This window comes from Antechinus flavipes, chromosome 2 (genome assembly GCF_016432865.1).
Source record: "Antechinus flavipes isolate AdamAnt ecotype Samford, QLD, Australia chromosome 2, AdamAnt_v2, whole genome shotgun sequence".
NCBI lineage: Eukaryota > Metazoa > Chordata > Mammalia > Dasyuromorphia > Dasyuridae > Antechinus > Antechinus flavipes.
In genome coordinates this window covers 228,164,577-228,178,368 of record NC_067399.1, presented here as the reverse complement: position 1 = coordinate 228,178,368, position 13,792 = coordinate 228,164,577, and the positions used below count along the sequence as shown (strand labels likewise).

The following is a 13,792-nucleotide window of genomic DNA, read 5'->3' as shown; positions in this document are numbered from 1 at the left end:
TAATTATAAAATAAATTAAAGGTTGAAAAAGCAAGAGAAGACCAAATGGCAAAGAATTGGAAAGTGAGAGGATGCCTATCCATTGGGGAATGACTGAACAATTGGTGTACATGAATGTAATAGAATACTAATGTGCTATAAGAAATGGTGAACAGGAAGATTTCAAAAAACCCTAGAAAGACTTACATGAACTGATACTGAGTGAGGTGAGCAGAACCAGGAAAGCACTGCACATAGTAACACCAAATTGTGAGATGATCAATTATGACAAACTTAGCTCTTCTCAACAATGCAATGGTCCAAGACCACTCCAAAAGATTCATTATGAAAAAAGTTATCAACACCCAAAGAAAGAACTATAGACTCTAAGTGAAGATCAAAAAGCATTATTTCACTTTTTAAAATTTTCATGGTTTTTCTCTTTTGTTCTGGTTCTTCTTTCATAATATGAATGATGTGGAAATATATTTAATATGACTATACATGTATAACCTACATCAGATTTTTGTCTTGGGTGGGAAAAGAGAAGGAAGAGAGAAACAACTTGGAATTCAAAATCTTATAAAAGCAAATGTTGAAAAGTATCTTTACATGTAATTGAAAAAAAAATATTAAGTGGGGAGGAGGGAAGAGAAGAGCAAACAAAGTGTTATTGGAGTCTCCTCTCCTCACTCTGTCCCTCTGCCTTTTAGAGTTACTGGCTTCTTTCAAAACTTAGCTTTAATACCACTTCCTCCATCCCTCCTTTATCTCCTCCCCCCAAAAAATTAACTTGTCTTTATTTTGTATATAAATTTAAGTATACACCTTTTTTCTCCAAAAGGATGTAAACTCCTGGCCTCCGTATTTCCAATACCCAGCTCAGTACCTGAGACATAATAAGTATTTTGTTATTAAGTCTGATGCTTTGTGACTCCATTTGAGGTTTTCTTGGCAGACACTGAAATGGGTTTGATTTTTTCTTCTCTGGTTTATGTTATAGATTTTGGAAACTGAGGCAAACAAAGTTTAAGTGAGTTGCCCAGTCATATAGCTTGCATAAGTGTTGGAGGCCAGATTTAAATTCAGGAAAATGAGTCTTCCTTCTTCCAAGCCCAACACTATCTGATATGCCTCCTAGTTGTACTAATGAGTACCTAATAAATGCTTATTAATTGACTGAGGAAGGAATCATTTCTGCCTGAGTGAAGTAGGGGCAGGGTATGGAAGACTACATCGGAACTGGGACTAGAAGAATGGCTAGGATGTCAACTTGCAGGAGAAAATGCAGAGGAAATGGTCAAGCTTCTTACCCCATTGCAATGAGATTTTCATAAAGATTTTTATACTGGATAAAACAATATTCAATTCAATTTAATAGGTGCTTATTAAGCACTTGTGTCAAAGGCTTTGTGACAAAGACAAAAGTGAAAATAGTCCTTGTCCGCAGGGGGCTTACACTTTTCCGGGGCTGGAGACAACCAAATATCAAGAGAAAAACCCAACTTCTAATTTCCAGAGCCTGTGGCAGAATGGGTATAGTTTATGGGACTTGAGAAAATTGCAGTTCAAATTTTCACTTCCAATACTAGCTATGTGACCCGAGGAGGGAAGGGGGTTCCACAATCTTGTTTAGTTTCATTTTTCTCATCCATAAGTTGAAGGAGTTAGACTAAAAGCCTCTTGGGGTGGGGGTTCCCTCACATCTCTAGATCTAGATCCAGAGAAGAATGGGATTTCCTGAGCACAACCAAGATAGCCAGGATTGTGTGAAGAGAGAAGTAGCCATAGAAGGAAAGGAGGAGATGAGCAAAAGGCAAAAAAAAGTTTCAGAATAAAAATGAATCAAGCCTGTCCCTTGGCTGTGGAGTTCTCCTTTCTCCTTACCCTGATGCAGGACCCCCACCTCACCTGGGCTCAAAGTACCTTCACTACATCTAGTAGATGCATTTGACTGGGCCATACATAGGGGCCTTCCTTACCAACATTCTGTTAAATGCAGTGCACTGGGGCAGAGGAGAAGGCTTGGGAGGAAATGACTGGGTGTCATCACACCTGGGTTCTATTTTTGGTGGGTCTAAAGAAATACTCTGCTTTTGGCTATACCAGACAGAACGTTACCAACCGCTCTGACCCAACAGTTCCACTTGCACTGAGCTTTCTAAGGCACACAGGAAACCAGAACATAAGAGATGATAAACTATTTTCCCACAGTCTTTCTCAATGATACTCTCTGCCAGTGATACTAAACAGGAAGGCAGACAGGTTAAAAGCGAGGGAAGAGGAAGTCCAGAGCATGTGACAGAGAAAGAGGGAAAGGAGAGGGCAGGGAAGAAGAGGTAAGAAGGGAGGAAAGGAGAGAAAAGATGGGGAGGGGAGGGAAGCTCAGGGGAAGAGCAGATAGGGACTGCATTATTCTGGTAAGACTCAGAATCTGTTTTCCCTCTCAGGTAGAAGTAAATGGTGAAAGGGGTGTACTAAAGTTTTCTCAGACACTAAAGGGAAGCCAACTTTTTTAATCCAATAAGAATGTATCCAAAGTCTACCATATACCAGACACTGTGCAAGGTACTGGGGATAATAAAGATAATAACCAAACATTCCCTGCCTTCAAGGAACTTCCAGAAAAAGTGCCCATGACCAGAGGATAGAGAGTCTAGTGCAAAGAAAGGCCAGGAGACCATTGTCTCTGGATCTCAGAATACCTGGAGATGAAGAGGGTGTTAGAAGACCAGAAAAATAGGAAGGGAATGGAGGGCTTTAAAACCCAAACAGAGAGTTTTTATATTAGATTATTGAAGCAATAGGAAGCCACTGGTGTTAATTTAATAGTGGCTTCAAACTTGTACGTTGAGCTCTTCAGTCTCTTCCAACTCTAACTACGATCACTAGTAGAGAACAGTTCTCTTTCTACACACCATATTCTTAGGGAGTTACCTGAGGCCAGTGAGAAGTTACGAGACTTGTTCAGAGTCACATAGGCAGCATGTGTGAGAGTTAGAGCTTGGAAGCCAAGACTTTTTTATTCTGGGCCTACTTGTTGCCATTGCCTCTCAATTTTTGTTTTCTTGCTTGACCTGTGATCTCACCGGCATAAGAATGTCCAGGAGGGACTTCTATCTTTTTCTGCAACTTATTAGACAGTTGCTCTTAAAATTAAGCCTAATTATTATAATTATATTACATGTGTATTATTAAAATGATATTCCAGATTTATAATGATTTAAGATTTATATGGTACTTTCCTCACAATTATTCTGTGAGGAAGCTGGTGTCCATATTATCATTCCTATTTAACTAATGAGAAAATGGAGGCATAGAGATGAGTCACTCCAAATCACAGAGGGAGTGATTGAATTCTTGTGTTCTTTCTTAGCTCTAAAATTAATGACTGTGAGCTACATGCTTTAGGAACAGGGCAAGAGGGACTTGAAGAATTCATAGTCTCATTCCTTTACTTATTTTTTAAATAATTATATTTTACATATTTATAAGCTTACATTTATATAAGATTCTCTCTTTTCCCTCCATCCTCTCTCCCTCTCTCTCTTTCTCTGTCTCTCTGAATCTCTTTCTTTCTCTCTGCTTCTTCCTCTCTCTCTCTCTGTTTCTCTCTCTCTGCTTCTTTGTGTGTGTGTGTACCTGTCTTTATCTCTCCATCACTCTGTCTGTCTCTCTCTTTCTTTCTGTCTCCTTCTATTTCTCTGCCTCTCTCCCCCCACATCTTTGTGTGTGTGTGTGTGTGTGTGTGTGTGTGTGTGTGTGTGTGTGTACACACACATCTATCCATCTATCAAAGCTAGATGGTTCAGTGGATAAAGCACCAAGCTTGGGGTCAGGAAAATATGAATTCAAACGCTTCTTGGCTATATAACTCTTGGCAAATCACTTAACCCTATTTGCTTCAGTTTCCTCATCTGTAAAACGAGTGGGAAAAGGAAATGGCAAATCATGCCATTAATCTTTGCCAAGAAAACTCAGAATGAGGTCATGAAAAGTCACATGAACTGAAACCGCTGAATAACAGCAGTGTGCCGGGCATTGTGCTAAAGTGCCTCGGATACAAAAAGCCAATCTGACTTCAAGGAGCTCTCAATCTAATCTAATCATAACCATTTTGCCTGCCCAGATGCTAGTGCCTCCTGCCCAAAGTGTAGATATTTTGTGTTTTTTATGTCTGTATACACCCTGACGAGATCCTAAGATGGTTCATTTTTTTCCTGATTTCCTCAGCACTTAACATAGTGCTCAGTACATAACCAATACTTGAAAAACACGCGTTAAGTATCGTCACCTTCTACCAGCCTGTACACCTGGCCACGTGCCTTAGACCTCTCCCCATTGTCCCGGACTCTTGCTCAGCCTTCATTGGCTCTCCCAACCACAATCACAAAGCTCTAAGTTCTTGAAGGAAAACAAAAAAAACGAAAATCCAGTTGCTCCACCTTGGGCTCTATGAGTCCCCTTGCCTCCGCCTCAATCACTGTCACCTTAGTCTTTTAGAACTATTGCCGTGACCAGTCCCTGACCTCCTCAGTCCTGTCCTCTTGAAACCACTGCCATCAGGACACCCTGGACGTCCAGGTCAGCCCGAGTCTGTCTCTGGTTGCCATGTTTATGATGGGATAAATAGAGCACTGGGATTGAGGTTGAGAAGAATCAGATTCAAATGCTAATTCAAATGCTCATTAACTGTGTGATCCGCGGTAAAACACTTAACCACTTTCTGACTCAGTTTCCTCAGCTGTAAAATGGGGGAAATGATACCATCTACTTCCCAGGATAGTTGTAAGGGTCAAAAAATATAAGATTTGCAAAATATTTAGCACAGTGCCTGGCACGTAACAGATACTTAATAAAAGCTTATTCCTTCTCTTTCTGCCTTCCTTCTTGCATCATCCCCTAGGCTCTTCCTGTTGCCTTTGCTGCACCCCAGCCCTTGGAGAGAGCCTACAGAGTAGCATTTGCCAGACCAAGGAAATCCATGCTCTTTATTGTGTTTGCAAACCTTCATCACTAGTCCTATGTACCCTCCTAGTATATGTCTTATCCCCTTGGAAACTACTGATTTAAATGATCTCTAAGATCCTTCCAGAGCTTCTGTGATCCATTTCAAAACTAAGTCAATATCAACTCTGAGATACACTACACACCTGTCAGATTGACTAAGATGACAGGAAAAGATAATGCAGAATATTGGAGGGGATGTGGGAAAACTGGGATACTGATACATTGTTGGTGGAATTGGGAATACATCCAACATTCTGGAGAGCAATATGAACTATGCCCAAAGGCCTATCAAACTGTGCATACCTTTTCATCTACAAGGTCTGTATCCCAAAGAGAGCATTCAAAAAGGGAAAAGGTCCCACACATGTAAAAACATTTGTAGCAGGCCTTTTTATAGTGGCAAGGACCTGGAAACTGAATGGATACCCATCCTTTGGAAAATGACTAAATAAGTTATGGTATATGAAGGTTAGAGAATATTATTGTTCTAAAAGAAACAATGATCAACAGGCTAATTTCAGAAAGGCTAGGAGAGATTTCCATGAACTCATACTAAGTGAAGTGAACAGAACCAAGAGAACACTGTATATAGCAACAAGATTATGTGGTGATCAGTTCTGATGGACGTGGTTCTTTTCAACAATGAGGTGATTCAAGCTAGTTCCAAAGATCTTGTGGTGAAGAGAGCCATCTGCACCCAGAGAGAGAACTGTGGGAACTGAGTATGGATCACAACATAGAATTTTCACTTTTGTTGTTTGCTTGAATTTTGTTTTCTTTCTCATTTTTTTCTTTTTTAATCTGATTTTTCTTGTGCAGCAAGATAAATGTGGAAATAGGTATAAAAGAATTGCACATGTTTAACATATATTGGATTACTTGCCATCTAAGGAAGGAGATGGGGGAAGGAAGGGAGAAAAAATTGGGGAACACAAGATTTTGCAAGAGTGAATGTTGAAAACTATCTATGCATGTGTTTTGAAAATAAAAAGCTTTTTTAAAAAATTTAAAAATCAAGTAAACAACAATGTAAATAAAACTAATATGCTTATTATTAAATAATAAAGCCCAGAGGGATCCTGATGTATAGATGAGTGACTCCCTACTTTTTTGGAACCTAGAGGAAGGCAGCATGCTAGAGAAGCTTGAGGCAAAGGATCAGTTGACAGAACAACCAAGGGATCCTGATAATTAGCCCATGTTCCATTCCACTTGCAGCTGACCCTCTTCAGATTAGTGAGTCTATTTTCCTAGGAAATCTTTTAGGCTAGTGCTACTTAGGAAGACCAAGATATCTTTACCTCTCCTCTCGAGATACTTTGTATTTCTTTCAAGAGCATCATCACTTTTCCTAATATCCAGATGTCAGCATTATCCTCTCCTCTAATATCTCACTCATTCTTCTTTCAAGAGTCCATCAACTGCCAAGTTTTATTAAATCCACTTCTATACCATCTTTCTTATTTGTCCCTTCCTATCCAGTGACATGGCCGCCACTCTAGTTCAGGTTCTCTTGCCTAAAAAACTACAAAAGTTTCCTTGATGGAAAAATCACCTCTTACCTTTATAATGACAATGGTCTCCTAATTGGTCTTCCTGCCTCAAGTGTCTCTCTCTTCTCCAATCTCTCCAGCAGCCAAATTGATGATATTCCTAAATCATGTCATCCCTCTTCTCAGGAACAAGACATGGCCCCCTATTGTTTCCAGGATAAATTAAATCACCTCTTTGTGTCATTTAAAGCACTTCACAATCTATTTCCAATCTATCTTTCCAGATCAATCATATAGTACTCCTCATCAAGAATTCTGTATTACAATCAAAGTGGCCTAATAGATGATTTTTGCAAACAATATTTTGTCTCCTACTTCCATGCCTTTGCACAGACCTCATAGAACTCCTAGATCTGGAACCTCTGTCTCACAGAATTCGTAGTCTTCTTTAATACACAGAGCAGATATAACCTCCTGGGGAAGGCTTTCCCTACTGTTAGTGCTACCTATTCCTTTCTTCTTCCAAGTATTTGGTATCTACTTTGTCTAAGAAGCAGCCTACCATAGTGGACAGAGACCCAATCTGAGTGCAAGTGCTGGCTCAGACATTTCCTAGCTGTGTGACCCCCTGTGACTCGGTGTCCTAGGCAACACTCTCAGACAATAATTTGCAGAAAGCTTCTGACTCACATCTGGGAGTTCTCTACACAATGAAATCAGTCCCCATTTACTCTTTCTATATTTTTACAGAGAAACACTGTGATGTAGTGGTCAAAAAGCTGTTCTTAAGAGTCTAGAAAACCTGGGTTCAAATCTTAACTTTGACACATAGTGTGACTCTGGACAAAAAATTTCTCAGGGCCCCATACAGCACTTTAAGACTATCAAGAGGAAGTGTTAACCTGCATTGGTAAGAGAATTTCTTTACTAAGTGTTCCCTTTATCAGAAAACAACTGATCTGCTTCAAAAATATTTTGTGTATTTTATTTGTATACCTAAATATCTCGATACTAGCCCCTTGAGATTAGGTACTATTATTTTTTTCTTTGTATTCTATAGCATACAGTAGACACTTAATAAATTTAATTATTTAATTGAATTGAATAGGCTCCTCAAAATTACAAGATAAAAAAACTGATATTCAGTTGCCCAAGGCTGCTTTTCCAGTTCCCCATGAATTCTTCTTTTCAATTAAATGCTTCAAATGATCTTTTAGGTACAGAAGGAGCTGCATCTATACTCTCCAGCATCACAACCTGCTGGTATTTTCATTGACTACATACATAACAATCAAACAGTCAAACTCCCAAAGAATCCAGAAATTTAATCAGTCTAATTTAAAGACAGCTTGACTAGTGAACCTTTCTGAAAGATTTTCAAAGGTCAATTTGTGGTAAAATTAGGCTTATTTGTTTTCCTTTAAAAATCAGAGGGAAGGGGCAACTAGATGGCACAGTGGATAGAACACCAGCCTTGAAGTCAGGAGGACCAGAGTTCAAAACTGACCTCAGACACTTAACACTTCCTAGCTGTGTGACCTGGACAAGTCACTTAATCCCTATTGCCTCAGCAAAAAAAAAAAAAAAAAATCAGAGGGAAACAGTGGAGCTGTGGATGGGTCCAATCATTCTATAGAATAATCTGAAACTATCCCTCACACTTACTAAATGGTACATTTCTTTGGGCCTAATGATGCCATGGATACTATGGATCACTCCAAAGAGATCCAAGAAATGGAAAAGATTAAAATGCCGAAAAACATGTAAGGAATTATTTTTGTGATGGCAAAGAGCTGGAAACTAAAAGGGTACTCATCAGTTGGGGAATAATTTATGTTATATGAATATTGGTCCATTTCAAAGGATAATAACCAATCACATGAAGATAATGTAATATAATTTTGTAATGAACATAATGTAATGTAAACATAATGTAATTTCTGTAAGAAATGATAAAAGGAACCATTTCAGAAAAACTTGAAAAGAATTCTATGAATTGATACAGAGTAAAAGGAGCAGACAAAAAGAACAATTTCTCTAGTTAACAATAACATTGTAAAGACAAACAACTTTGAAAGATGTGAGACCTCTGATTAGTATAATAACTAACTAAATTTTCAAAGGATTAATGATGAGTATGTTACCTACCTCCTGACAGAGATATGACAGAACAGAATAAATTCCATATTTTGGATATAGAGAATGTGGGAATTTGTTCTGCTTGACTGTGCATATTTGTAAGAAAGATCTTCAATTCTCTTTTTTTTTCCCTTTCTAATGGAGAGGAGGTGAGAGGTGGGAGGGAGAGAAAATAGATTTTTGTTCACTAAAAAACTTATTTAAAAACCAGAGGGTAAAAATGGGGGAAACTGTCTTATGATGAGGAACATGGAAACAGAACAGCGCAAGATGCCCTTCCCCCTCTTTTTCCCAGATGTTACAGAAGTCAGAAGAAACCAAAGGGTTTTGCACCAAGACTAGAAAACTAGACCACAAACAGAAACATCTAAAAATAGCACACACAGAGTTTGATGAGCATGAACAGGAAGGGCAGACGTTTCAAAGTAAGGTGTCCTCTTTCCTGAAGCCATCTTTCCCATAATATTTCTCCATTCCTTTAACTCCAAAGAGTCACGTTCAACAGCAGAACCAGGAGGGTGATGAGGTGGTGGTAGAGTGGAGGGAGGGAGAAGGGCAATAAGGATGAAAAAGGACAAAGTCAACCACAAAAAAATGGAGCAAGAAAAAGAAAGCTGAGATGGAGTATTGCCTTTGAAGGAAGGAAGTCTTAAATTTAGATCATGTTTCTTTAACACACAGAGCAGCTATAACCTCCTGGGGAGAGATTCAGACATTTACTACTATATCATCCTAGCCAAGTCACTTAATTTCTATGAACATCATATACAGAGGAACGAGGCATCCTGAGGGGGAGGCAGAGACAAAATATGTCAGATACATCAAACAAATCCCAGTCACCATCTTAAAAACCATCTTCCTTTAAAGCCTGATGGAGACAGCCCAAGACTCTGAGCGCTTTGAGAATAGCAGTGTCCCCTAAACTAAAATACCTGCCTCCATCCCCCGCAACCATCACTTAGGAGAAGATTAATTGTGGAGAAGAATCACACCTTCTTCATCACCACCAGTAACAACTACAACCATCTGCCAGCAATAGGCAAATGAATGCAAGATTCCTGAGAGTGGCAGAGCTGCCCTTTCAAGACCACCACCCAGTCCTCACAACCCTTATACAGAAAAAAGTCCTGTGGAGGAATTGGTCATCCCCATCAATTGCTGATCATCTCACAGCCCATTAGATTTAAGTTCCTTGATGGTACAAACTTTTTCTTTTTTAATCATTGCATCCCCAGTGCTAAGTGCAATGCTTGGTACATGGTAGGCACTTAATAAATATCTACTGGATTTCTTGGAACTGCCACTGACAGGGCAGATGGACCAGTCCAGCTGAAGGAGCAAGACACTCTAAGAGAGAGAGAGAAAGCAGTCATGCCAGGCAAGTTAATCACCACCACCCAGACCGTCATCATCCTTTGGACCATGATGGAGATAGCCCAAGAACCTTGGGAATAGCAGCATTTTCAGCCCATTTTCCACAGCCTGGATGGCAGTCATTGTGGAGACGCAGCCTGGCCACTGCTCCTGCAGGTGCTACAGCCATATCTATTGAAGATCCAAAAAGAAAGTTCTTGTCAAGTCCTTAAAACTGTACAAGTTCAGCATTAGAAAGTGAGATGATTTAATCAGTGGGAGTGAGATAACAGAGGAGGTATTATCACCTGCTTTGCTTTGTACCTTAAAGACCATGGACCTTTCTCTTTCACTTGCAATAGAAATCTTCCATATGTCATCTGCATTCCAATGTGGGGACAGTTCCTATCTTATTTTTCTGTTTGTTTCTCAAGTGCTTTGCACACAGTAATCAAATACAGTTAGACCAAACGGATAAAGAGAGGTACAATAGTATATAGACTTTTCCCTTTTTACTTTATAAAGCTCAAGTTATCAAGATTTGCAAAGATGTTCTGCATCCCAAGGAAATGGGAAAGCATTCCAATTTGTATTCTTCCGTCTTAGAAATCTTTATTCTTCATGACCATGGTATATAATAAACACTAGCTTCATTTCCAGAATCCTCTGTAGCTATACTCCCCCACGTCCTGTGCTATATCTACTCTCTCTGAATGCTATTTCCCTGTCTGTGACATTAGAGACAGAAAAATTAATCAGTCTGTCTTGAACCAGACCAGTCTCTAAAATAACATCCTGATCCTGGCTGATGTACTTGGTTGCTCTACTGAGTGGACTATTTTAATATGTACATGGAGAATCACAAAATGTTGTCTACTACCCTTAGTTATCTTGATGTGTGACAGATAATAATAATTACTATCATCATTATTATTAATAGCTAGCATTTATATGGTGCTTTAAGTTTGCAAAGAACTTTGTGAATATTATTTCATTTTATCCTCACAAAAAACCTGAGAGAGAGAGGTTACTATTATCCCCATTTTACAGATTATGAAAGTGAAGCAGAGATTAAACGACTTGGTCGAGGTCACACAGCTAATAAGAGTTTGAGGCCACATTTGAATTTATGTCTTGCTGACTCCAAGCCCAGAGCTCTGTCTACTTTGTCACCTAGCTCTCCCTCGTAGAAATATCCATGTGCTCTATTCAACATGAAAGAGTGATGGGAGCTTGGCAGACCCTGAATGTAACAAATCAAAGGAACAGCCTTTCATAGAATCACTGAACTATTTTTCTTCTCCAGAACTTGGCCCCAGGAATCCAGTTGCATCTTTTGCCCTGAATCCTTTTGCCTGAATCCTCCATTCCCATTGATATCCCAAATTAGTCTTCAAGCTCTCTATCCTGTGAGTTAATATGTGTCTGTAGTGAAGGCCTTTGGATTTTATCATCACTGCCAATCTGCTTCTTTAGGTAAAAGTGTCTTAAGTTTATAGGCAGCTACAATGACTTTTCTGTATACCATGGTAATAAGCTTCCATTTTAACAGCTTTAATACATGATAGCACTTATCTAAAGACATTAACATGATGCAAAAAGGAAGACTGAGGAGATCTGGGCCCAAGTCCCAGTTCTGCTGTGTGAAATACTGAATAAGTCACTTCTCTCTGGGACTTAGTTTCCTAATATGTAAAATCTCAATGTCACCTTCAGCTCAGCATGAGGTAATAGAAAGAGTACTGGTTTTGGAATAAGAAAAACCATGACTTTTATTGGGGATAGATAAGGTATTTGCTTTGGATTGATGTATTTAAAGTCTCTGACATACTGTTATGTGTCAAATACATAAGAAAGCAAATGGTCATGATGGAACTGAAGGTTTCCCCTGGACAGCTTTCTTTGATGTGGAAATGATTAAGGATTATGATCTGGCAGTATTTTGCTCTTTTTGATATTGAATTGCAAATAAATTTTAGAGAACTAAAAAAGGAAAAAAAAACCTGGATTCAAATTCTCCTCAAACCTCAATAGTTATTAGCAATGTAACTATCGGTACTTGATCTCAATGATCCTCAGTTTATCCATCTATGAAATGAAGGCAATGATATCTCAGAAGGCCTTTTGGGAGAGACAAATGGGATAATGTTTGTAAAATGCTTTGGAAAAATCTGCAGACTATCTGCTATTATTATTACTTTCGATCACCGAAGGAAAATTAGAAGAGGGGAAAGAGTTCTTAGGACCTGGCAGATTAGAGATTAGAAAAAAGATTTTGTAATTGTCAATGCTGAAAGAAGGAGGCCAGAGAGATAAACGTAGGGAAGGGGGAGGGTACAGAGAGAAGATAATTTTTCTTTCTCCTTTTCCCAATATCACAGCTCCGGTTATTCTCAGCAGCACCAGCTGCAGGTTCAAAATAGATGTGCTGAGGAATGTCTCAAAGGACAGTGAGTGTTGCAGGGAGAACCGAGCCAAGGTTAGACAGCCCTTTTCAAGGGATTTTGAAGAGGAAAATGAAGGGAGGGATGACACTCCTGGAGCACTTTTTGTTTCATTTCAATATCTCATTGACCTTTCATCAGATCTTTCTCCAATGCAGAAACAAGGCTTCTTTCCCAAAAGATTTAGAGCTGAAAGGTGGAGAGGTAGAAGCCCAGGCATTCTCCCAGGTTCATGCACAATTTTGCCGGGATTTAAGATTAAAGTCTGAGTAGGCAAGCATTTATTAAACACCTACTATGTGCCAAGCACTAATAAATTAATGCTGGGCATACAAAGAAACGTAAAAATTAACCCCTGTACTTAAAAAGCTCACAATCTAATGAGTGAGACAACATGGAAGCAAGTTGTAGGTAAGAAAAGGTTTCTTGCAGAGGTAGGACTTTAACTGAGTCTTGAAGGAATTCTACCAAGGAAACTAAGATGCAGAAATGAGGAGGGAGAGAGTGCTAGTCTTGAGAGACAGACTAAAAATGCTTAGTCCTATCATCACATCCTTTCTGATTTTTCTGAAGGCAGAGAGAGAGAAGTCAAAGGGAAACTGCTAGGGGATTCCCTCACTTATTTAAAATTCAATTTAAATAATCTCCTACATAAATCTTTTTTTCTCTCTCTCCAGCTGCTAAGTCCTTCAATGAAATGACACTGTGTTTATTTTACATAAGTGTGTGTGTGTGTGTGTGTGTGTGTGTGTGTGTGTAGGCTTGTAAGATCCTTGAAGACAAAGAAAAGTTCCATTTTTTTTAATCTTTGTATTCCCAGCACCTGGTACCTAGTAGGTGCTTTAATAAATGCTTGTTTAAGGTATTGGTCAACCTGCCATCTGGGGAAGGGAGAAGGGGGAAGAAGGGGAAATTTTGGAACAAAAGATTTTGCAGTTGTCAATGAATGCTGAAAAATTACCCATGCATATATCTTGTAAATAAAAAGCTATAATAATAATAATAAAAAAAGTAAATGCTTGTTGATTGAGTCATTGAATGACACAGTTTTTCTAGGCTCTAATAAAGAAAGAAAAGCAATGGAAAAAGCAGGACCATAACCAGAATGGGACAGTCTGGGTCTCATCCAGGTGCCAACATGCCAGAGCATACTTCCAAATTGCCTCTAGTGAAGACACCGAAATCAAAAAATTCACTAGGCACATTGCTTTATGTGAGGGTGAGGGGAAAATAGCATATTCCGGGAAGAAACTGATTCCCTTACCTGCTGTTATGACTAATAATAACAGCCCACAGTTCTTTAAAGTTCATTACAAAGCACTTTCCTCACTCCAACTTTGTGAGGTAGATAATATAAGGATGAAAAAAGACAGG

At 39.0% G+C, this 13,792-nt stretch overlaps 1 protein-coding gene across 2 annotated transcripts in view; it reads right to left on the bottom strand.

Moving 5' to 3' along the window:
* PTK2B (protein tyrosine kinase 2 beta) overlaps positions 1–13,792 on the bottom strand; it is a 167,111-nt gene that overhangs the window by 80,081 nt on the left and 73,238 nt on the right. The gene's annotated exons all lie outside the window — the stretch shown is intronic.